The 26,804-nt window shown below is 39.4% G+C and overlaps 1 protein-coding gene across 5 annotated transcripts in view; it reads left to right on the top strand.

Moving 5' to 3' along the window:
- Nucleotides 1-26,804, top strand: part of ZDHHC6 (zinc finger DHHC-type palmitoyltransferase 6) — a 762,509-nt gene that overhangs the window by 161,048 nt on the left and 574,657 nt on the right. The window lies entirely within an intron of this gene.

Here is a 26,804-nt window from a genome sequence, read left to right as displayed (position 1 = left end):
CTGTTCACTAATCTGCTAGCCCATCTTAGAATTAGATGATTGAGTCAGTCCTTTTGGAATTTTTTCTTAGAGTTAGTGTACTTTATTTTGTTGTTTCAGATGCTTCACAATGGCCCGATTGCCATAACCAACTTTGAGTTAAGTCATTCTTCTTAGCTGACTATTCATTTTTTTCTTGTCTGACCCACCTTAACATATTGGGTGAATGCTTTGCTGTTCAGAATCTGAAGAATTAGAATTTGTGAATAAGCCTCTTACCTCTTGGGGCATTACTGAAGAGGACCAATTTTTTTTCTTCCCTAAATGCCGAGAAGTATTACAGAAGTTCTCGACAGATAAATTTATTCCCATTCTGGAATATTTAAATCTCTTCTTTTTTTCACTTTTACAGCAACTCCTTATTTAAATTGTAGATGGAAATTATCTGAATTAAGTAATAAGGCAGCCATAGCAAATACGATGTTATTATGGCATAGTTCTCTTATGACAGCTTTAGTCCTAGACAGAGCATTTGACTTTTTTCTCACAAGAAAGGCCATTTTTCTTTGAGAATTCTGTGAGAGTACTTTACTACAGTTTTGAAATTAGTAATTTCAGTAGCATTTACAATTGTATTTTTCATAACCTGATATTGTCTTACTGAGAATTAAGTAGTTACACTTAATGTATAATGTCCAAGTCCTTGTGGGTTAATTTTAGAGTGAGTAATTGCATAATTTGTTGACAACTTGTTACACAATGCATTTATTTTAAGTGTGTGTGTGTGTGTCTGCACTTGTATATGTATGTATGTAGTGTATATTTAGACAAGTGAATTGTTTGTGTTGATAAATAATTTTTAAACATTCATGTATTGGTAGTAGGGATAGGATATCTTACTTGAACATGTTAATATTCATGGGAGAATTGGTAGATTTTGCAAAAAAATTCAGTTCACATAATGTTTATTTTGTTTTCTGGCATTTGGTGTGTTGCGGGCAGTTGAGATTTTATGAATGTCAGTCAGGATTTTTGTGAATGCTGGTTCAGTCATTGTATGTTTTTATATTTATGGGTGGGACTTTCTGGGGTAGCAGTAAGTTTAAGAAATCAGAGAAGCCGAGGCATTTTTGAGGAAAGTGGATTTTTTTGTATGCTTTATTGATTAGGTTAGTCCCACTAAGCCATCATTTCCTTTTAGGGGAAATCTGAGGTGGTGATACTCTTACTGACCAGGAGAAATTTGTCCAGGGCACCCCTTACTGTTTTTGATAAGTGCCATGGGACATTTTATATCTACATGAATTATCACCGGCAGCACAATCAGGAATGTAGTACCCCCGTCCTTGCGTGCTGCACTGCACTGTCAGTATTGGATAAATAAATAAATAAATAAATAAATAAAATAATACAGATATCTGTGTGGGAATAAAACCCACAGTTTTCTGATCTTCTAGCATGAGAAGTGTGTTTAGTACCTGTTAAGCTACTGACACTGCTAAATGTAAGGCAGGGACAGGTTCCACTCAGCATTGCATTGTATTTATTTATTTCATATAATTTATTGTAAACTTGTACTGCTATTTCATTCCAAAGGTACTACCAGGGAAATAATGCCTCACAGCTCTTCATGTTTTATGACTTTAGTGGATTATAATATCTGATTTACAGTGAACCTTAAAGGTGCCCCATTTTTGTCTGAAGTAGATGTGCTTTAGTTGCTTTTGGTAAAATTGTATTAATTTTATTTTTTCACTGAGACTTATTTCAGGATCTGGGCATGTAACTGAATTCCAGGTTGCAAGCCCTTCTCCTGCACGTGTTGCTTCTGAAACTGTAGCTAGGTACAGTTGTCACCTGAAGGAGGCAGTACTGTGGAGGCCAGTTTCACTGTGCATTTCAGTGCTGCCACCTCAGATAACCAGTGCACAGATACCTGTATGCAGTGCTGTAGTTACATTTGAACTGTCGTACTCTTCCTGAGAAGTGCATCTCTTCTTGTTTGGTGTGAGTATGCTGATGACAGAACTTGTAACAGAAAGGGATGTTAAATGCTCTTCATTACATAAGTTTTACCTTTTTCCTTTTCTAATGCTTCTTTATTATATATATTTTCCTTTTCTTGTCTGTCCATGGTATACTCTCTCCTGAAAATCAGTTTAGGTTACTTCAGTATTGCAAGACTTTTATGGTCTATTCTTAATTTGGGAAGGATTCCTAATTTTTTTTTTTTTTTTTTTTTGTAGAAATATGGTCTCAATGTGTGCAAACCTGAACCTTTTAACTGAGGTAGATTCTAAGTGTAGCCTAAATTAAGGATAAAAGAAAATATGCAGAGGCTGTGCAAGAGGTAGGTTAGTTCCCTAATGTGAGAACAGAAACTCAAACCCAAATTTTCTGAGTGATGTTATGTAATACAACTTGTCTGAAATGGCATTTGGAGAAGATAAAACCGTTCAAAACCGATGTATTTTACATGGTTGACAAATGCTGCCCACCTTAAGTCAGGTTTATTGTACTTCAGTGAAAGGTGCTGTTCTCCAGTTTGTGGCAATTTTGCCAGTTTTTTTTTTCAGACTGCCTAAATTAATGAACCAGTTTTGAGGTTTTGTCAGACTACCCTTTTTTAATTGTTGTCAAAAGAAAATGTTGCGATTAGAACTTTAATTTTAATAACTTTGTTGTGGAGCTTTTCTCCCCAGGCCTCCACTGAAAATGGACCTGTGCCCAATCGGACTTTCCCAGTAAACAAATGTAAAATAAATAGAAATAAGAATTTATTTATTTATTTTATTTGAATTTCTGAACCAGATCATGAACTTTGCAACTTTATGGTTTTGCATATTTTTTAAACTTTATGAAGTGCTACTGCACACTACAGATCAAAAACATCCCCAAAGAATATATTAATGCTTGATACAAACATAGGCATAATTAACCTTTTACTTTTTTTTTTAATGTAAGGAACTCAGACATCATATTGTAAGTAAAAGCGGCATCTCCTTTACCACTAAGTATGGTTCATTTTCTTGTATTTAAACTGAATTCCTACTCTCTTACTGTGTTAGAAAAAGTGTATTATTGAATCCTTCGCCCACACTGTGGTCCTATTTTTACTGTTTGTTTTCTGTTTTGACAACTGATAGTTCTGACAGGTGCATTTTTTCCAGTGCCTGTCTTTTGTAGCATTCGCTGATCTCTAATACAGAGACCTGAGCAGTTGACTTGTGATGTTTTTTCCCCCATTTAATTTATTTTCTTCTCAACCTTTCCTTCCCATACAAATAAGGTCATAGATATCAACTTTATACTGATTTTCTTCTAAGTAGAGCAAGACGGTAGAAGTGTGGAGTGCTGTAGTGTGACCACCTGCTGTTTTTGGTTTAATTTTATTTAAGAAAGCAAGGATTGCAAAATATCTGCCACTGAGGCTAACTGACATGGCGCTGTGGGTTTTCTTGTTTCAATGTGCCAGTAGTTGTCATGGAAATGAATATCACTGTGGCTTTTTGTATTAGGGAAAACCATGATGACTGTTAAAGCTGATAAACATTGTGGTAGACAGCTGAGCCCCCAAAACGTTCCCTAACTTAAGTCTAATTACAGCTACATAAAAGTGTAACAAGTGCCCTTTAGTCCCTATGTGTGGAACTTCAACTTCATATTCTTGCTTTGTATGTACTAACTCTGTGATTTCAGTATCTTGAAAAAGCAATAAACAGTACTTTTTAGAGGATTTTTCTCCTCACCCCCTGTCCAAGTAGCAATGATCCCAGAGGAAGGAACATTCCTGATATTACATTGTGAAAATAATTTCTTATAAAATTTGCCTTTGAGGGAGAGCACCTGTAACACAGTTAATGGAAACAAACTTAAAATGGGCAAAGTGGACTTGAATTTCTTGGGGGGGGGGGTGACTTCAAGAGATGGGACATTTAATGGCAGCTTGCCATATTCCTTGTTAGCATTATACTTGGCTGTGTGAATCCATCTCTCAACTAATTGTGTTGCATATGGACCAGATAACTTTGGCTTGATTTATGATGTTTGACTTGGGTATATGTGAGTGAATATTGTTAGTCAGAACCCCATTTTTGGAGTGTAAGCCAGTCCCCCATCTTACCTCTATATGGGGACCAGGAGTTGTGGACAATGGAGAAAAGTAAAGTGATTTAATAAAAAGTGTGGTTATCTGACTGGATTTGCGTATGCTGACAGGTCTGTCTTTTTTCGTATCGGAAAATTATTAAGTTTCTGTACCATTATGCGCTACAACGTTTGGTATTTTTTCGCAACTTGGAGTGCAGATGTTCTTGGTTTTATGGTTTAGTCCAGCCTTGAGGAACCTTAAGATTGGTAATAATTTTCCTTCTGTTAGAGCTAGGTAAACATGAAAGTACTGGCCCCAATTCTGCTGGTGTGAGGAATTAAAGGCATGTTAGAATTAGCTCCGTTATGTAAAATTCTTGAACATAACTTAGTAACTGTTTGTAAATTCTGGTGGTTTTGCTCTTGGATTTAATGTTTGACTTTTATTAAATCATGCTGAATACAATGTTATCTTAATGTCTAGGATTCTATGTCATATTAATAAAGTGCCCTGATGTTTGCACACAGTTTTCATTTGTCTTTGAAAAGTCTGTAATTTAGTTTTAATAAGGACAGTGTTGCACTTTATTTTGCCATAGAGGAACATTTTAACCATTTAAGGTCAGAGGCTGGCTTTATTTTCTTGGTTTGGAGGTAATTTATGCAGATGCAGTGCTGAAGACTTGCCCTCCTTTCCTTATTGCCCTTCTATTTTCACTTGGGGGCTGTTGGTGCAGTGGTATGTCAGGTATTAATATGAACCAGGGAAAGTTTGAGTATCTGTTAAAGCAACATGGCTTATAGTAGCATGTGTGCCAGATCATGTGCAAGAAATGCTGCAGTGATGAAGAATAACTGCTACCTGTACATCCTGCCTTGTTCTCATATTACAGTTCCCTGAATAAGCTTTGATAGTTACCCAGAATCCTAACATTACTGAATGGCACTTCTGTCAAGGACAAGAGATCACTATTTCTGATCTTGCCCAGAATGTGGGTGTGTTATGTAACAGCAACGTCTGACATTGATAAGAAATTTAACCCTGTTTGAAGGCAGCTGTTCAAGGACTATTTTGTGATAGACCTTCTGAGGTTGAGTCACTACGATGGAGCGTGTTGCTTTTCCCATTTTAGACATGAATTTGGCATCACTAATTTATAAATGGTACCTAATTTCTGACAAAATGTTACTTATCTGCTTTTTTACAGAGCCGAATTATGGTCAAATGGGGCCCTAGGCAGGGTAAATGGTCCAGCCCTCACATATCAATTCTGTCTGCTGGGTACAGAGCCGAATTATGGTCAAATGAAGCCACAGGCAGGGCCCCCACCATACCAATATCACATTATTTGAAGTAATGAAAAAGGTTTCCAGCAATTTATGGTTTGGAGTGAAAGGTTTTTAAAATAAAGCCAAACTTATATTTCAGGTCCATTCTCTTTATGTAATCAAACTGAATCATAAACGACCATTTCGGGTTTTAGAAAATGAGGAACTGTTCATATAGCCAAGCATGGATAATTTCTTAACAGAAAATGGATTTTAACTGAAAAATATCCATATCTCCCAAGTACTTTAAAACTGTTCTCTCTGCTACAAACTAACATTGATTTTTTGTTGTTGTTTTTGTTCCTCATGGTAAGGATTATTGCATGCATGAGCAGTACAAAGCAGAGTCCCAAAGGTGAAAGTGACAGGTATCCTCAGTTAGAAAGGTAAAAGTGATGTAGATTTTGGTTGCAGTTGTGCATTGCACAGGTTTTGTTGCTAAGTGATGTACTTGAATTAAATATCTACGCCTACATAGCTGCAGCCTGAAAATAGTTTTACCTACATGAATAAAAATGCTTTTTTCGCCTTTTTGCCTAGATGTTTTATTCCTTAAGTTTATTTTGCCTTTTCTGTTTAATGTAGAACATGCTAAAGCTTGAATTGATTTATGCTAAAAAGAAGGTGCTCTGTAGTTCTACATTCAGATCTCAACATAGGATGCTGCTGAATTTTACCGAAATTGTTTTCAGAAGAGTCCCTTGTTGCAAACTGTTGGTAATAAACTTAGACAATAACAAGTAACATATTGTGCAAATGTCGCCAGTAGGGACACTTTTGCTGTGTACTTGCATCATTTATGCTGCACTACCTGATGGGAAAAAATGTACAAATCTGCATAGATTGCTAGACAAGTTAAAGAGTTCCTGACAGTTTACTTATTTATGTGTATTCTCACACACACACACACACACACACACACACACACACACACACACACACATACCATAGCTCTCAACCTTCCATCTCCAAAATGAGGAACACTAGCCCTCTCAATGTGGAACAAATGGGCAAAATGTGGAACACATACTAACGGCTTACTAACAACTTCAACTAGGAAGGCCATAGGATGGTTAAAATATGCTGGTTTTACTTACAATGAAGATCTTTTGATGAATTAATATGATTAATTTCTATTTACCATGGATTTCACTTAAAAAATATTCCTAACACTGAATGTGTGACAGGGTCTTTCAATGTGGAACATTGAAGAACTTTGAGGAACATGAACTTCTTAAGACCCCAAATGAGGTACGTTCCTCGTAATGAGGTACACTTGAGAGGTATGACACACGCACAAAAGTTGTGCTGTGTTACTAAAAGAATAGTTGAGTGAAATCAACTGTTTTGTACTTGTAAATCAAGTTTCTGAAAGCATAGCAGGTGCAAGGCAGCTAATAGTAAAAGGTAGCCATTTCCATCTAGTGTACTATCCAGCTTTTTTCCTCTGTTTGCAGATTATTAAGCTGAATAAAGGGGGATTTATGAAATTTATCAGTTCATAGGTTGCTACTAGGTTAACTACCTCTAAGGGCCCTTCCACGCACTTCAAACCATTTGTGTCCTGAGTATCCTGGGCATCTATACAGGGGGTGGGTTGGTGTGTTAAGTAACTAAGGGATTAGCATGGGAGGGTGTTAGGATAGTGCTTTTCTTATTGACTGCCTGTATCAGTAAGTGACCTGGCCATGGGGACAAGACCGAGGGTTTATTTACAATTTCCCATCCAGTTGTTAAGGTTTAATTTGAATAGGGTCAGGGATGAACTCTGTGGTATAGGCTACCTCTTCATATAAAACAAAGTGGGGATCCTTTGCGACACACATCTGCCTCTCCAGAGTGTTCTGTTTGTCACAAGTCAAGTTCAGATCCCTGGATCTCATGTTTCTGGTGCTGCTTGAGCTTTGCACACAAGAAGAAGGAAAAAAGAAAAACTTGAGAGACATTTGCATCGAAATTCAAGTTGAATAATTTCATATGGCCACTGTAAAATCACTCCTGTAGTTTTTCTGCAATTTCCACAACTTTCATCTTAGTCTCCCCACAAAATCTGCATTTTTAAAATAATTTGACATTTTATTTTGACTAAAAATGTTGAACATAATTACATATTCAAGTAAATATAACAAAGTATAGCAGTGTATCGTAAGGAAAGCCGGGGTAAGTAATTTTTCAAGTGATTTATTCTAGATCTGGTTTCATCATCCAGGCTCTGTTACATCATGATCAGGAGTCCTGAGTTAAAAAAAATGCAGTCAGAGGCCTTTAAACGGGCATGAGAAGAGTCAGAGGCCTTAAACGGGCATGAGTTGAAAATACTTCCATTGACGTGGATGAAGTGGCGTGTGCAAGGTTTTGTGCTGTATGGCTGAGACATTAATGTTAATTTAAATATGTGAGAATTTTGACTTGGTTGTTTAAAACTATTGAATATATTCAAGTGACATAACTGCAAGTTTATAAAATATAAAGAAACGCACTATTTTCATGAAGAATGTGCCATTATTAGTTTTTGGCAGTTTATTTGCATTTAAGGGGTTTTCAAATTAAAATCTACTTCAAAATGTATGGTGCAGGAAATAGCTGTTTACTAACTGATGTATAAATCAGTTTTTTAAGCAATGTGAGCATAAGTAGTTAGGTTTCCACCATCATCTGTTTAAGATGGAGTACCTGAATGAGATGCCCAACATGAATGCATTGCACTGTTTGTAATGTTTAGAGGCCATTGATGATATGTAAAGCTTAGTCCCACTGTATTCAAGGAAAACATAAAATTTTAACACCTAGATGTGGTACCACATCTGTCTAGTAACCTGTGCGATTAAAACAAGCTGCAGTGTAGAATATAATAAAGTACTGGAGGATAGTGGAGTTCACTACTAAAGACTGCAGTTTTCTGTAATTTTCACAGAATATTTCTATCCTTTTTGTTAACATTTTCTGCAATTTCCCAGTGGCAGTAACTTTGCAACAATCCTTAATACTCCAAGAAAGGTTTAAAGAAAACTGTGGAATTGCATTACTGACAGCAACAGAAAGTCCAGTTATTCTTGACATTTGTTGGGAAAACATAGACGGTTTAGTTACAGCTTCCTGTTGCTACCCAGCCTGGATGTCACTGCAATGTCTCTATTTCTTTTCTACCTTGAACTTCATGGGCGGATGGGATAGAAACACAGCTAAGATAATACAGTGCCAAATAAGGTGCTGTGTATACTGTTGACTTAGAATGGGTTTTAGATTCTATATTATTTCATTTGTACATTGATTGATGTGAGTACAGTATTTGTAGTTAATTGTACCATACTACTGAAGTACCTGTTATGGGCTATCCAGTATTTTTCATGACTTTTAATGTACAACAATACTTAAATTCAACAAGTATTAAATCTAAAACTGATCACTCATTGCCCCAAGTGAATATACTAAATGTGAGACTTTGTTGCATGCAGTTATGTATGATATAGACAAATAAATAAAATGACAAACAGCATGACTAGAACAAGAACTAGTTTGCATGCTCCTTGGTATCCTACTCGATGCATAACAATATACAAGAACGTAAGTGTAGCTGATTCAGTTAGTGTCGTGGGCAGGTACTGTGAACTAGTGCCCCACCCCCCTCAGCTCTTCACGTGAAGAGCAAAAAAAGCACTTCACGTAATAAGCCAGTTGTTACATTGCAAATGATTGGCTTATTACAGTTAGATCTACACCCCCACCCAGCTCTTCAGTTGAGGAGTGAAAAAGAAAAAAAATGAACATGCACCCCCTTACCTCCTGTCCCAGCCATTCAGGTCCTGTTTCTGTGCCCGACCTCCAACCCTCCTTCAACATATTTCATTGAAAATTTAGTTTTTCAATGTGTAGCAAACAGTTGCAACAGTTTATACCCTGTGTGCACGTAGTGCTACAGTCCTCATGCTCAGTTAAAAAAAATTCTTATTTTTAATTTATAGCAAACTGCTTGTTACAAATGTAGCAAATTGTTGCTACAGTATGCCCTTCCTGCAGGAATGCTACAGGGCTCAGGTTTCAGTTTAAAATTTTTATTTTTTTTTGCTTTTAAACAATGGCAAATTGCTTGCAACAATGTAGGAAGCAGTTGCAATAGTTTAGACCACACATGGAGTGCTACAACCCTTTTAAAATCTGGTATTTTATTAAAATTTATTTATTTTTTTTATTTATTTTACATTTGTAAATCGGGCTAGTCTAGCTGGATATATTTCCATTTTCAGTAGGGGCCTGGGGAGAAAAGCTCCAAACAGATATAAAAAGTAAAAAATAAAAAATATTGTTACATGGTAAATAAAGGAGTAATAAAAAATACAACAAGTAATTATTACATACAAAAGATATTAACACTTGAGAAAAGCAACAGTAAAAAATATGTACACTTAAGAAAGCAACAAACAAATGTAACACAGTAAGAATCATGTGCAATTGTTCACATCAGGTAAAAAGATTTCAGCAGTAAGCTGATTAGAGTTTAAACAGTAACAGTCTTGCTTACAAGACTAAGCATTAAAATGTTTTGAAGTTTGTTTGGAAGAGGAAGAAGCAGTGGTGAAGAGCGTGGTTAGTCAGGGTTACTACAAGGGCATAACCAGTGCGTTTGGAGGTGTTTTTTAAGTTTTTGTTTAAAGAGTGGCAAGGATGTGATTAGAGTTAGTTCATTGGGTAGCAGGTTCCAATTTTTCCCTGCTGCGTTAGTAAACAGAGAGTCACCAGCCATATTACCAGACTTGGTTATGCTAGCGAGGAGTTTGTTAGAAGAATGTAGGGAATTCAGATTTTTATAGGGGATTAAGAGACTGGAGAGTATAGGGGTGTTATTGGGTTGCTAAAATATCTTGTGGGCAATCGTGAGTTGGGGAATTATCAGATGGTTTTGGAATTCCAGCCAGTCTAGTTGCCCAAGATTAAAACAGTGTGGGTTCTAAAGGGATTGCCAGTAGCGAATCTGGCAATGTTATTGTAGGAAGTTGCTAGTTTGTTAAGGTTAGTTTTCTTCATGTTGGTATAAATAGGTGAAGCGTACAGAAGAGTCGAGATTAGATGGGAATGAGCAATCTTCGTTCTGGCTGCTGGGGTTAAGGAAGGTTTTATTCTATATAAGGAGCCTATTTTTCTGTTGACTGTTTTAATGGTGGTATTTATATGGTAATCAAATGTGAGGTTATTGTCAATGGATATTCCTAACAGCTTAGTGGTAGAGTCTGGGAGAATAATAGTGCCATTATTTGAAGAGACTGAGAAGTCTATGGGGGAGGACTTGGTAGTGGGGGTAAAGAGAAGGAGTTTTGTTTTTTTGGCATTAAGAAGGAGGCAGCGTTTTGTAAACCATGTTTCTACAGTGTTGAAAACATTTTGAGTAAGAGAATATAGTTCTGATGGAGAGGTTGCTGAGCATATTAGTGTGGAATCATCTGCATATTGAATGCAGGTGGCTTGCGGAATTGCTACTTGGAGATCATTGATAAATAATGAGAAAAGAAGTGGTCCAAGAATGGAGCCCTGAGGGGCTCCGATGGTGACTGGCAGAAAGGATGAAATCTGATTTTCCCAGAGAACTGCCTGTTGCTGTGGTAGGATCTGAACCAATTAACAGCCTGAGAGTCAAAGGAAAGAGATTCAAGAATATTGATTAAGAGGGTGTGGTTTACCATGTCGAAAGCTTTAGAGAGGTCAATAAAGAGTGCAGATGAGGATGTTTTTGTTACGGTTTCTATTGATGGTATCTGTAAAGGATAGAAGGGCAGTAGTGGTGCTATGTGATGGCCTAAAGCCATGTTGACAGTTTGCTATTATGTTATGTTGAGATAGATGATGTAAAAGTTGTTGGTGAATGCATTTTTCCATAATTTTTGCTAAGGGTGATAAGATAGCTATTGGCCGATAATTAGAGTAGTCATTTGAGTTCCCACCTTTATGTAAGGGGATAATGTGGGAGATTTTCCAAATATCTGGAATGGTTCCTTCTTGGATTGTCCTATTTATAAGGATGGATATGGGATAGGAAATTACTTTGGCTGCTTTTTGGAGATATTGGGAAGGTAGCTGGTCAGCAGAAGGAGTACATGGCTTGAGGTTTTGAATAAATTTATAGATGAGAGTAGTAGAGATGGGTTGTAGTTTGAGTTTAGGTAGAGAGTCTTGTGAGGTGATGGGAAGGCTTGAGTTATCTGGGATAAGTTGACTAGCTAGAGATTGTATGGTGTCAGTGAAGAAAGAGTTTAAAGGTATTGGCAGTTTGATGGGGGGGTATTTGGATCTGCATCAAGTGGGGTGGGTGTTCGAGAGTTTCCTGGGGAAAGGAGCTTATTGATACTTAGACCAGAATGTCTGAGGATTATTTTGCTGAGTTTGTTGTAGTTTACAGTAGTAGTTTTTTTATCTGTAAGTATTGCCTTTTTTGTACTATTTCTGAGCTGCCTAAAATTTAGATGATCAGAGATATTTCTGTTAGCTCTCCACTTAGCCCAAACTTTGTTCCTAAGCAAAATTTGATGTCTGGTTTCTTTAGAAAGCCATGGGGCAGTGTTAGACTTCATTCTAATGGACCGTTTAGGTGCATGCTTATCCAGGATAGATAAGAATTTAGAGTTAAGATACTTTACAGCCTCTTCAAGTGGAAGGGTTTTTAAAGGGTTCCAGTCGCAGGCTTTAAGTTCAGTTTGAAATAATTCTGAGTTAAAGTGTTTGGTAGAGCGTGCTATCCTAAAGGTGGGGAGGTTGGGAAGATCCTTCTTTTCTCTTATGATGTAGGTCAAAAAATGATCACTTACATCATCTGGCAGTGTTCCTACCTTGTAACATTGTTTCTGTTTATTTAGGAGTATCCAGTCTAAGGTGCTCTCTTTCTTATTTGGTTTGTTAATTCTGGTTGTAGAGGTTATGGTTTGGCTAAAGCCATGGAGGTTAATATGAGAGGTGGGATTTTCAGCACTAACACCTTTCCAGTCAATATTAAAGTCGCCTAGTATTATTGTTTCTTGGGGGCAAGTGGAAGACACCCAGCTTAGTATAGCCTCTATTGAAGTGATGTTATTTCCGGGTGGTATGTAGATGCAGATAATGTATAAAGATTTGTTTGCATTGATTTGAAGTTTGGTAATGAGGACTTCTGCGTTGGATTATATGGTAGGGTGGAGTTATGAAGTCCATCTTTAAATAGAACTGCTACTCCACCCCCTTTGCGCTTTGTTTGGTCTTGTCTCCCTATGTTGTAGCCTTGGGGAATGATTTCATTGTCAAAAATGAGATTGGGATTGGCTCATCACGCCCCCAGCAGCACTTTGCACCTGGGGCAGTTGCCCCTCTTGCCCCACCCTAGCTATGCTATTGTACAAGATTAAAACACAAAAGATACACCAAGGCAGGGAAGCAGATATAATCCAATTTTAACGTAAGCACTTTCGTCTTGAATAATACCAAGACTTCATCAGACAAAATGTAACAACCCACAAACCATTTTTAGAAAGGACCCAAGGTCTGACATCAGTTCCTCAATTAACATTTAAAGAAATAAGTCATAAAACCCATGCATTACACCATTTAAAACATGTACATACAAAAAAACCATGTAAAACAGCATATGTATGTATGTGTGTGTGTGTGTGTGTGTATGTGTGTGTATATATATATATATATATATATATATATATATATATATATATGTATACATATATATATATATATATATATATATATATATATAAATGTAAGTCAAGAAAAAGCCCTTACCAATAAATTATCTCAATAAATAAATTGTACAAGATTGACAGCATTTTGTATGCTTAATTTAAAAAAAAAAATTCTGCACGATTTAAAGTATCATGGTTAATTTATTTAACCGCATAAATGTGTAGTAGAGCTCAGTGTGGAAGTAATTCATTCACATCGCAAATTAGGATACGCACTGGCAAGCGGGCATATTTTTAAATAATCATATTGAATGTTACAAAAGAAAGACTCTGAAAAGTAAAGGGTGTGAATTTCTTGCAAAATATCTGCTTCAGATTTTGGGGCATAAATTTAAAAAAATCTACTGGCAGATGGTGCAGTGGCCGTATACCCCAGGATGACCTTAGGTGCTATGCTATGCCTGATCCATATGGAGGAAGTCTGGTGGTGCTGTAGAATGCTGGTAAAGATGGCAAGGGATGTGGGGCACTGGGGGTGTGGTGCTATAGGATGATGCAAAGGGAACAAAAAAAATCATCATTAATTTTACAGCGATGTCCAGCAGCTGCAGACATTTAGCACCCAGCTTACCAGTTTACTTGCAAGCTTAGTCAAGCAACCTTACATGCATCAGGAGGCTTTATTAAAACATCATAAAAAATATTCTAGTGCCTCAGCTGAAGCCTTCAGGAGAATCTAGGATCAGTGTAAAACTAACATTTAAAAAGTCTGTAATGAATAGACAGAATTTTTGACCAAGGCTAGTGATGTAACTAGTATATTTTTATGGCAAGAGGTTGTGGTAGAGCTATAGTAGAAGAGGCCTCTTGGAGAAGTGTAAATTAAAAAACAAAATAGTACAGATTTTTTTTTATTTTATCAGTGAGTATAATATGGATACCAGTGACGGTCATATTTGTATAAACACAGGGAGAGTCTGTCAAAGTGATTTTTTTAACTCATCTTTATGTACACTCAGCTGTTTCTTACAAGAGAGGGCAATGTTTGCAGGATGTACAGTAATTTTAAGAGAAATCGAGATTTTTTCAGTCTAACACGTTCAACTTTATGGTGTTTTTTCTTGCAGATATCGTACTGTTTGTGACTACGTGTGTATTGGGTTAAATGTGTAAGTGGAATGAGATTTGAATGCAGATGACAATTTAGCTATGATAGAGTCTGTGATTTATGCACTGTGGTGATGTCCTTCATGGATGCATCTGCAGTCATAACAACTGGGTTGTCCTGTCGTCAGGCAGCCCTTCAGTCGGCCGGATTCCAAAGTCCGGGTCCGGCTTCGGCTGATGTCGCACTTCACCCGACGTCATCTCTGTTGGTCTTCGGGTATAAAGGCATCAGCCGACGCCATTTTCCTCAGTCTTTCTTGCCGCGTGGCGCCCGAAGCAGAAGCTGTTCGCAAGTGCCGGTCGGTCGGATCCAGAGATTAGTTCTACCGAATACTACTTCGAAGACTTCTAAAGCTAAGTACCCCGTTGGGGACTCTTTCTTGCCTCAGCCGATGTCAGAAAAAGTTAATAATTGTTTAACCTGTGGGAAACAAATACCTCATAAAGATTTCCACTCTTATTGTCTGCCTTGTTTAGGCACAGCCCACGACGTAGCAGCCTGTTCGGCCTGTGCTTCTTTCAACCGACGAACGCTTAGGCGTCGGTCTGAGTTTGCAGAACAGTTTTTCGGTTCTGATTTTGCGTACATTATGCCGTCGGACCCTCCGACTACCCAATCTGCCAAAAAACGCAAAGATAAAGACCGACACTGAAACCGAGAAAACTGATCAAAGTACAGCTGAATCTATCTCTACAACTGAGGCCCCTGCTACCACTCTTGAATCGGCCTCAGAAATTTTACCCACTACGGTGGTTGCCACTGACTTATCAGACACTATTCCCTTGGATGTTTCTACCCCAGCACGTGGTGCTGCTAGGCCTCCAGCAGCCATGTCCATTAAGGCCTTCGCCAGGGCTAAAGCAGCCAAGACTACTAAAACAGTGCCTGTTAAACCCCCTACAACCAGGCCCTCTTCTAGTTCTCAAATGCTTACTCTGGCAGAAGATTTAATTTCATTAATTAGAGGATCTCAATCTCACCCAGACAGGGCCTCTCAGCCCCAGAGAAGAGACCTAGGGCAGAGCCCCCTGAGCCAGTGTCCTCTGATGATTCTGCCGATGAATCAGACATAACTGACCAGCCAGAGGCTCCTTTCTCCAATTTTGAAGACTCTGATGCTGAAGAATCCATTCCAGCTGCTTCCCCGCCAGAAGAATTCTCCTTTGGGGAAACCTTGCATGCCATGCGAGAGCAGTTCCAATGGCAGCAACAGGATTTTTCAGACTCCAGAAAAAGACTTAGGACCTTTCTGCACCTTCCACAGCACAGGCCCTTAGCTATACCTCCTGTTCTCTCTGTGGTGGATGATGCTTTCAATGATGTCTGCTCCGCACCAGATTCTTTACCTCCAGCCCCTGCCAAACCAGACAGGTTTTACAGGGTGCCAGACACTCATCACCACCTTTACAAGGCCCCTCTTGCAGACCCCGAAACTATATCCCAGGGTCCCAAGGCAGTAGCCGCGACCATAGCTAAAAACCCTATTCCTTCTGAAAGGGAAGCAAGGTCATTAGACAGATGGGGCAGAAAGGTTTACACTTCAGCTACTCTCTCAGCTAGAGCTTTAAACTGTCAGTTTCACATGATACAATACCAAGAGTTTATGCTTGATCAGTTATCCAAAAAGCTAACCACTGATGAATCTCTTGATAAGAAATATGTATTAGAAATGGTAAATAACATACAACAGGTTAGTAACCATTCCTTAAAATGTGGCTATGATGCACTGGAGGCTTCATTTAGATCAGCCATGACTGGCACAGTGATAAGAAGGCATGCATGGCTAAAGGAGCAAGCTTTACCCGACCATGTTAAAGCTAAGTTGCAAGATGCTCCTATGGATAAGACAAGTTTGTTTGGTACACCTGCCCAGCAGGTTATGAAGAAAATGGAAGAAAAGGCAAAATCTGTTCAAACGGTTAAAGATTTCTTGCGGGTTCAACCCCCAAGGTTTAGCAGGAACTGGCCTGCCAAAAATTGGTCCTTTCCTGACTCCACAAGATCTCAAAGGGGCAGGAATAGACGTTCCAGAGGCAGAAACCAATCCAGAGGAGGTGCCTACAGAGGACGACAGTGGCAAGGCAACAACAGAGGCACAGACACAACCACTTCCACTACATCAACACAGCCACAGTGACTTAACCCTACATCCGCCTACCAGGGAACAAATAGCAGCACCTCTAGGCGGAAAGTTAACCTTATTTGCAAAGAACTGGCACTATATAACAAAAGACAAGTGGATTTAAAAAAACATAGATCAAGGTTACCGGTTCCACTTCCACACTTTACCAGTCAAAAGAGGAATGCCAAATCTACCTCCAAATCAAAAAACAGAGGCTCTACAACAGATAATGCAGTTAGCAAACATGAGAGCTGTGGAAAGAGTGCCAACAGCAGAGCAAGGAAAGGGGTTCTACTCCAGACTATTCCTAGTGCCAAGAAAGGAAAAAAGTTGGAGACCAATTCTCGACCTGTCCACCCTAAATACATACATCATTGTCCCAAAATTCAAAATGCTGACCCTACAGCAACTTCTTCCCATGCTGGGCAAGGAGTGTTGGCTGGTAACTCTAGATCTCAAGGAGGCATACCTGCACATCCCCATTCGACCAATCTGCAGAAGATACCTCAGATTTCTTGCAGGATCAGAGCACTATCAATTCTCAGCATTGCCCTTTGGCTTATCTACTGCGCCCAGAGTATTCACAAAATGCCTGGCATCAGTAATCGCCCATTGCAGACTACAGGGAATTCAAATTTACCCATACCTGGACGACTGCCTGCTACAAGGGGACAACAAAAGCAAGCTGACAACAGATTTACAAAGGGTCATTTACTTGCTACAAGCACTGGGATATACAGTCAATTTACAAAAGTCAAGGCTGATACCACCCCAAACAAGGACATTCTTGGGCGCGGAATTGGACACAGTAAAACAAATGGCATTCCTAACTGCAGAAAAACAAAAAGAACTTCCTCTTTACTTCTTGGCTCTAACAAAACTGAACAAGTTAACAGCGAGAAAAGTACTACAGGCCTTGGGCTTCATGGCATCATGCATAATCTTGGTCCCACTTGCCAGACTACATATGAGAAAACTACAGTGGTACCTAAAGAATTTATGGTCCCAACACAGGCACAGCCTAGAAACAGAAATCCCACTAATTCCATGCTTAAAACAGGAGTTCCTATGGTGGGCTCAGGCATGCCAGTCAAATCCAGGGCTACCCTTTCGCAGATGTCAAGCAAGCCAGACCATCACAACAGACGCTTCAGACCTAGGATGGTGGGCCCACATGCTGGACAAATGCGTGCAAGGATTGTGGACACAGGATCAACTTCACCTGCACATCAACCTAAAAGAAATGCTGGCAGTAAAACTGGCCATCCAAAAGTTCAGACCATTCCTCCAAGAGGGCCAGTTGATGATAAGGACAGACAACACCACAGTCATGTGGTACATCAACAAACAGGGAGGCACTCATTCATACCCCCTATGCAGAATGACTTTGGAGCTGTGGACCCTGGCACTCAGCTACAACATCCAGTTACAGGCAATATTTGTACCGGGAAAAGAAAATACTCTAGCAGACATACTAAGCAGAACCACATCAGATGCCCACGAATGGAAGCTGCACCCGGACATTTTCAAGACCATCTCAAAGAAATGGGGAATGCCTCAGATAGATCTATTCGCATCACCTCTCAATCACCAGCTCAAAAATTCTGCACAAGGACATTCCACCCACTAGCATGGAAGGTGGATTTGCTCTCCTTCAGCTGGAAAGGCCTAACAGCATATGCATTCCCACCTCTTCCCTTGATACACAAAGTACTACTAAAAATCAAGGAAGAACGTCCAAGGATAATCCTGATAGCTCCAAATTGGCCAAGACAACACTGGTACCCACTGCTGAGGAGCATGTCTCGCAACAATATGTGGCCAATACCCCTGATGCCTTTGATGTTAACTCAGAACAACTACAGCATCATACATCCAAACCTAAAAACGTTGCAACTGGCTGCATGGAACATCACATAGCAGCAGCTAATCCAGAAATTTCCCAAAGAGTTAAAGACATTATTCTTGAAGCACGCAGACCTTCAACAAGAAGGAACTATGCTGGAAAATGGAAACGGTTTGTCATTTGGAGTACTGAAAGAGGAAAAGAGGTGTCAAACATAGATATGCCTAACATTCTGGAGTATCTGGGCGGACTTCTTCATTCAGGCCTCTCCTACTCCTCCATCAAGATACATGCATCAGCTATTTCAGCAGAATACAGCTTTGATCCACCTGTTTTTTCGCACCCTTTGCTCAGGCAGTTCCTCAGAGGAATCAAGAATGTAAAACCTCCAAGGAAACCACCATTACCAGCTTGGGACTTAAACTTTGTACTAGAAAAATTGATACTATCACCCTTTGAACCAGCAGCAACAGCAGACCTACAACACCTGTCATGGAAAACTGCTTTCCTACTGGCAATTACCTCAGCAAGGAGGGTTTCAGAACTACAGGCCTTAATGGCAGTGCAACCCTTCCTAATCCTCCACCAAGATAGAGTGTCCATGAGGACTAATCCTACATTTATGCCTAAGGTGGTATCCAGAGTGTCTTTAAACCAGGCAATCCACCTACCTACCTTCTTCCCCAACCCACAAAACAGAGGGGAAAGAATACTACATACCTTGGATGTACATAGACAGCTACGCTACTACTTGGACAGAACAAAAAATAGCAGAAAGACTGACCAGCTTTTTGTAGCCTATGCAACAGGAAGGGAAGGAAAAGCTATTTCCAAACAGACAATCTCCAAATGGATAGGAAATTGCATACGATTCTGTTACTCCTTCCATGGAAAACCAACTCCACAGAACATAAGGCCTCATTCTACAAGGGCAACAGCCACTACCACAGCCTTCTTACGAGGAGTGGCAACCAAAGACATTATTGAGGCGGCTACTTGGACCTCCGTGCATACATTTGCCAAGCATTATAATTTGCCTCTATACTCCAGATCCCGAGCAGGGTTTGCCACTGCTGTACTGCAAGGGATCCTAAACACACCATAATCTAGTTTTATCCTCCTCCCCTAGTTGGCTATGGTATTCTACCCAGTTGTTATGACTGCAGATGCATCCATGAAGGACATAGTACAGTTTTGTACCTACCATAAATGTAGATGTCCGAACTGGATAGCATCTGCAGTCAGGATTACCCTCCCTCCTTCCCCTCTGTGGTACTTCTAGGGTGTTTACTCTCCTAATAGCTAGCTGGTGGGGGGGAGTCTTTTATGGTGTATTTGTTTGTATATATGTACATACATGCTTATTTTTGTGTTTACCTCTATCTTTTTGGAAACATTGGCATCTATCCAAATTTTAGCCTTCAAGAGGGCTTCTGGCATCTGGGGCAAGAAACACTGAGGAAAATGGCGTCGGCTGATGCCTTTATACCCGAAGACCAACCGAGATGACGTCGGGTGAAGTGCGACATCAGCCGAAGCCGGACCCGGACTTTGGAATCCGGCCGACTGAAGGGCTGCCTGACGACAGGACAACCCAGTTGTTATGACTGCAGATGCTATCCAGTTCGGACATCTACATTTATGGTAGGTACAAAACTGTACTTTCCTTTAGTTTATATGGGTGAAACTAGAAGGAACTTTAGAGTCTACATTGTAGTTAACCATAATAGGGAGGGGAAGAATTCCTTCTGCAATACATTTTAATAGTTGTTCTGCAAATAATGCAAGGGTTAAATGTTGGTAAAACTTAAAAGGGTTAAATCAAGATGAGAACAGGGCAAGGATGATTGGTTAATTTTATGCCGTGTCATAATCTAACTTTTTAAATTTTGGTTTACACTGATGTTGAAATTCCTTGAAAGCTTCAGACAAGGAGATAGAATGTTCTTTATGATGTTTTAATAAAGGCTGCTAATGCATGCAGTTTGGATGCATTTCTTCTTCTGTCATGAAAAATAATATGGCCAGGCTTCTCCTCAGTGTGTGTTGTGATAACACCTTGCTGTTTGTTCATTTGGCTAAGAGCAGCAGAGCAATCCAAACCATGACTTGACTGAGTCTGGTCTCTGATCTGGCTTCTAGGTGCTGCTGGTAGAATGAAAAATATTCAAGAGATGTGACGTTCACAGTACCTTGTTCTCTGAATAGGCTGCACCATGCACACTATGCATCGTTGTCCAGTTAGAGCTTGAATTTGTGATTAGCATCAGCAGCAACCCAAACCATGAGGGGAGAAATGACAAACAGCATCGGGAGAGGGGAAAACTTAACTTTATGACGACATTTCAGCTGTATTGTGGCTAAAAACAGAATGTTCTGGAAAAGAATACAGTGCTGCATAATTGATAGGGCTGGCAGCAGTGATGATAGTGCCTCTCGTTCTCCATTTAACACTGGGCCCTAGGCAGGTGCTGAGGGAGCTTTGTACCAGATCTGACTGTAACTAGTTGACTAGCAGGCATTCTGGCAGTTCAGTACATTTCTTGGCAACTAGATGCTAAAGGTCTCTTAGAAGTCTGTGATGGCAGTGAGTGAATGAGGCTTTACATCTGTAGATAACCCGTCTAACTCATATTATGGAGCTTTCTTTTTTTAATTTGTTTATTAAACATTTAAAGTATCCTGACAAATGTGCCCATGTATGTAATTTTTTCTCTCCCCACAGCTGACCATCAGCAACCATCATCTCCTCTCCTTGTTCACTGGATCTGTCAGACCCACCTTAGTGTCTCCTGAATTCAACTTGACCCGTGTCTGGAGGAGATCAAAGACGCTGATGCAGGATTGTACTGCTGCTGCGGAGTGTCTTAACTCCCACCCGTATTGGCAGCCCTCCAGTTCTGCGATCACATCCTTGAGAGGTGCCTGGAGCCTCTGTTCATTCGTTCCTTGACAACTAAGCAGCTAACCACTTATGCAGCACAAATCTGGCCTGCTCCGTTTGCTGCTTATTGCAGCAAGCATAGGCAGTATGCCTCCCTCCTGGATGGACAAGCCAAGATCAACCATTCACTTCCATCCTCCCTCTGTAACTCCTCCAGTGCCCATGTCACTAACTTATCACTAGCCATCTGGGGTACAGTAAGGGCTTTTTTTCTGCACCATTGGGCTACATAGCTGTTTATAATTGTTATTCTTTTTTAACGTGATAAATAATGCACATTTTGCCCTTTTGATGCTGTTTAGGCTTTGTTCAAGTAACATTTTTAACTGTTTACCAAAGGAAAAACTAAAATGTGTTATAGACAAGGGAAGTACATAATTTCTCCACCCACAGATATTAGCTAGATCTCTTGGAGTTTCTTGTGTATGAGTCTTCCCCTCCCAAAAACACCATTACCCAGGAGTCTGAATCTTCAGACAGCCCCACTAATCATATGGTTTTAAACATTTGTCACATTGCCTTTTGTCCAGAATCGCCATCTACATGTTTAACTTTTGTTTGTTTGTGTCCTTCGGCTTTTCCCGGTTAGGGGTCGCCACAGCAGAACTCCGGTCCGCTAATGATTGGCAGTTGATTTTTATGTACTGGCTTGCCAGGCCTGAACGCACAACCTTCAACGAAGGTACGCCCATTCACGCATGTCTCCACGCAGAAGATGCTCTAGCTGAGAATCGAACCGGACAGCATCTTACTGTGAGGCGACAATGCTACTGCAGCACCACCACTACTTAGTTTTTATTGAGCTTTGTTAAAATGTCCATTTTCTTTTGGAGGGGAGGAGAATGTATGGAAGGGAAAAACACAGGATTCTAGTCTGAGGTGGCACAGGTGCATATTTATTGATGCATTTAAGATGCACAGTCTCTTCAGCTTTATCAAGAAAGAGAGAGAACCAGAAGGAAAATCTCACAACTGTAAATTAAAAGTGTTTATAGTAAGAACTCCTGCACCTTCTTTGGCAAAGTTATTATGTATTTTTTTAATGTCAGTTACTACAGAAGTAAACATCTGAGTTTCATATTCTAAAGCACCATTAGTTAGGTCTTCTGTTGGAAGCATGACTACTGCAGGTAGTGCAAGGTGCAAATGCAGCTCACATAATTTGATTTAACGTTTTACAGAATCTAGATTCCCATCCAAACTATTCATTTGAAGTTATAAAGCACTGGTTCCTCCAGTTAACTGGAGCTGTTACTGCCACTTGCAGAATATGGTATATGGCAGGCACAGTTCTGTTGCATTACTGATCCATTTTTATTCTAGTTTAACATTTAAATTATTCTGTTTATTGTCTTCTAAGCTCCTACAACAGTGTTTTGTATTGTTTTGTATGTGCATGTAAACACTTTGCATATTAAAAACCTAGTATGCCTGTAAAGTGAAGTGTAACTGTGATAGCACTGGTTACATTTTAGGTAAAGAAAAAAAAACTTGGGGTGTAGATCACCACCCCTCTTTATGGCCATGTGCTGCCTGTTTAGATCCCCCATTAAACACTTAATTTTATACAAGAGTGATTATTAGAATTAGCTTATTTTATGCGATTACTTAGCCATGGCTAATTCTGCTAGAGGCTAGAACTGTTTATGTAAGCATGTCTCCTGGATAGCTGATTCCTAGCTTTGACCCAGTTTTGTTTTGCTTAGGAAGTAATTGATCTAGTAAGAAGAGATTCATATTCCACAAATGCACGCCATACTCTCTGCAAAATGCAAGACTAAGGACAGCTGGCATTAGGACCATACTGCAGATTAACCTTTCCCAAACTGTCAAATTATTTCTGTCTTACAGTGTACCACACTGGCTAGCCTGTTCAGATATTTATTGCCATGCTTTGTATGTTGCTGAGGAAAATAGCCCAAGGCTGCCTTTTTTTGGAATTTGCACTGTTTGGCTTAGATTCATCATAAGTAACTTTTATCAGTTTTTCTTGCACTCACTGGTTTAATTAAACATCTTCTGATTTCCATTTTCTAGTAATGGCTTTTTTTGGAGTCAGTAGCACTAAACTTAGTATGTCCTTACTATGTCTGGGCAGCTTAGATACCATATCCCAGTTCTGAAGATTAATTTTCTTAGTTACAATCATTTGCTTCCCCAACATTTCTGACAAAAGTACTCAATTTATTGCATTAAAAAAAAAACAAAAAACAAAAAAAACAGTTACCTTTCTCTGTCCCATCACACCTTCAGCATTTGCCATCTACCTGACAAAAAATTCTCTGAAGTCTACTTGGGGTATAAATATACCCTTGCAGATACTTCCAAGCAAACATTGAAAGCTTCTGGACTTCTTTGCATACTTGGGAGCCGTACAGATGTCCTTCCATTTTCTTTTCTATATTGCTTTTTCCTTCTTTCTTCCTAATCTTTTCTAAGCTCTTCTGATGGATCATTATAGTTGTTATGCGGTACTTTTGTATGCTATATTAATTACCCTTTTTAATAGCAGCTTTGTTCTAGACTTGTTTAAAAACTCTGCCAGTGCTGCTGCTTTGCTTAGCACTCCCTTAGCCCTTTCACTTTGCCTATACTCTTACAGTCAGTCACTGATAGGAAATGTGGTCTCTAACCTGCAGTTCAGCCTTCTTCTTAGTGTCACCTCACTGTATTACCCTTGTCTCTCTAGTTATTAGCCCTCAGTACTCTAACTCCTTTGCTACTTATCTTGAGTAAATATCAGACCTCTCTTGCTTGTTTTTTTATGTCCCTACTTGAAGTTATTACTATTAGTAAAATGCTATTTCTGCATTACTTTGTTGGCCTATTTCTTAGAATACTTGTTGCTACTTTATTAATGTAATAATTCTGTATGGTGGTTGTTCTTTTTAGTGATCTACATTCAGAATTCTACTCTGTCTCCTTACTTCTCAAATTCCCCCGGTTTCATTATCAGGGCAGGTGTTAGCATTTAGGGGGCCCCCCCTGAGCACTTCTTGTCTAAGTATCATCCTGTAACAACCACACTTCCTAGCCATCCTTTTAGCTCATGCTGCAAACATTTAGGAGTAGTGCACACAGTCTGGCCTGTAGCCACCATGCTCTTACATTATAACAAGCTTATGTACCACAGTATGTTGGCCCTTCTCACAAAGGGACATTCACAGTTATTGTCATTTAGATGTAACAAGGATGCAGTACAACAACTCTGTACACTGCTGGACTTGGGTGAAATGATGCCCTAGGGCACTTCCTACTGTTTCAGCCCCTCCCAAAACGCACATACATCCTCCAGTGCGCCCCTTTGTTTCTCCCCATCTTGGGTTCCCCGCACCATGCAAGTTACTTTTTTCTTCCATTTCCTCGTATTTTACTTTTCTCTTCAGCTTTTTCAAGAAGCCATGACTTTATATATGCTCGAAGTGCTTTTGTCTTTTTTTTTTCTTTTTGCACAACTTTTTCATCCAGTGACAGCTTGAAGAAAAATTATGATTAAAGAAAGAAATGCGGTGTTGCTGTTCAGCTTTAATTTTCTTTGTATCCTTTCAACATACCTTTCCTCACCAAGACAGCACAGTGATAACCATTTATGAAGTAACTCAAGCCACTCTCCCAGAAGCCATGTGGGGTTATAGATGCTCTAGAATGCATTTTAAAGCATTTCCGAAACGTTTAATCCAACAGTAATCTAAACAAAATTCACGAGTAAGAAAAAGAATTGCAGTCTTACTTTTTTATTTCAGTGAAGACATAAATTATGGCCAAGGCTTAATGTTCAAAGCTGACAAAATTGTAGCTCACAATAAACTAACACGCCAGTTTGTTGTGAGGCTACACAGATCCTGTCTTGGAATACTGCCTGCCTCTGTAACCCCCCCCAAAAAAAAGACAGTCACTGCCTATGCATCCCTCTGATGTTAGATTGGGATGAAAGCAAAGGTTCAAATGGCCACAGTCATGTATTTCAAGTGATTGCTGCAATACATATACATATAGCATGCCTCCTTACTCCTCAACCCTAACTCCCAAAGGCAGCCACCTGTATACATGCCTGATGTGTGATTGTGAGGAAAGTGGGTGCAGTTGATAGCAGAGGCCATTATCAGTTTTATCTTAACAAGGTCATATCACAGCCCTGTTCAGGTTAAAGAGCATAATCAGAAAATTAAATAATTTTTATCTCCTCATTTTTGCCCAACCAGAAACAGCTTTTGTGGGGTCCCCACACAGTCAAGGAGGAATAAGAGACCCCCTCTGTATCCATTTATACAGTATGTGGAGAGGGGGGCCACCAAATTCCTAGAAGATCTAAGTGTCTGAATGTTCTCTGATATGTTTTATGCCTTACTTTTAAAATATAATTACTTGTAGCTGCATTTTTTACTGATAACCAGCAGAGAAATGTGTGCATCCCGGCATTATTGGATGTGTGCACTGATACAAATCAGTGATATTGTTTTATACACACACACTCATGCATAAGTCACAGCAGTACTAGTTTTGTACTTATTTCAGCAAATAACGATAGTTTTGCAACACTGGTACTGCCACATCAGATCAGTGACTGCTGTTTAGCAGTCAAACAGCAGGAGTAAGTCACTTTATCTCATTGAGGAGTAAGTGAATACTTGTCACTGTCCCTGATTTCACATATATTCCTTGATTTTGCCTCATAATATTGCTCTGTCCTTCATAAAAACATAAATAAAGTTTTATTTATAGGCAAATCATTTAAGATTATAACAGTAAATCCAGACATCATAGCTTTATACTTCTTACTGTCCAGAAATGCGTGTTGATGCAAAATGTGCTATTCTAGTAACTTTTTAAGTGGATTAGAGCAATATTTACAATGTGATCCTCATTTGAGCCTGTATTCTGCTATTATTTTTGGCACTGAGCAGAATTCGTCAGCAAAGACATTGAGAGTTGCAGTATCTGGTGTTCTGGCAGCATTTAGTAAACTCCCTGAAAGAGAAACCAGCCCTGAAGATCAGAAGCATCAGCTCTTCTGAAACTCTATGGTGTGCGCTAAAATCAGTCACTCGGGCTGCTAATCTCTTTGTAGTTATAACTTTATTCATGTTTATTATCATCTTTATCCTAACAGGGTCATATCAAAGCCTGGTTCAGATTAAACAGTGCAAGCAAAAATTAATTACATTTTTTATCCTCATTTTTTCCCTAACCAACAGCAGCTTTTGTGAGCCCCCACACAGTCAGGGATGACTAAGGGTCTCCCTGCACCCACAGGTATTGTAGCTACCTACAGCTAGCTATGTTGTTAGCTTTAGTGGAGAGGATGTTTACCAGCAGGGTTTAACTAAGCCAGGGGCATTATGTCAATTGGAAAACATTTAATGGAATTGTGAAGCCTGTTATTTGACAAAACACTGTTACTATAACTAAAGATCTTTGACTTTTGAAGGAGACAAAAATAAGAGTTGTTATCCCCCCCCCCCCCCACCACCCATGTATTAAGCATACAAGATTGCTGTACTTTGTTGGTTTAACAGACATGTTACAAAATATCAGGATAAGACAACTTGCTGTGGTTGGGGGCCCCCAGCGACCGCAGGGTTCGCTGGTGCCTGAAGCCAGCTATGTTCATTATCATCCCTTTCTACTTTGATTTATAAATGCCTGCTTGTATTAATGTACTATGACCTTAACTT

The sequence above is a fragment of the Protopterus annectens genome, chromosome 14.part0 (genome assembly GCF_019279795.1).
Source record: "Protopterus annectens isolate FY-2018-M chromosome 14.part0, PAN1.0, whole genome shotgun sequence".
Lineage (NCBI taxonomy): Eukaryota > Metazoa > Chordata > Ceratodontiformes > Protopteridae > Protopterus > Protopterus annectens.
This window is presented reverse-complemented; position numbering and strand designations above follow the sequence as displayed.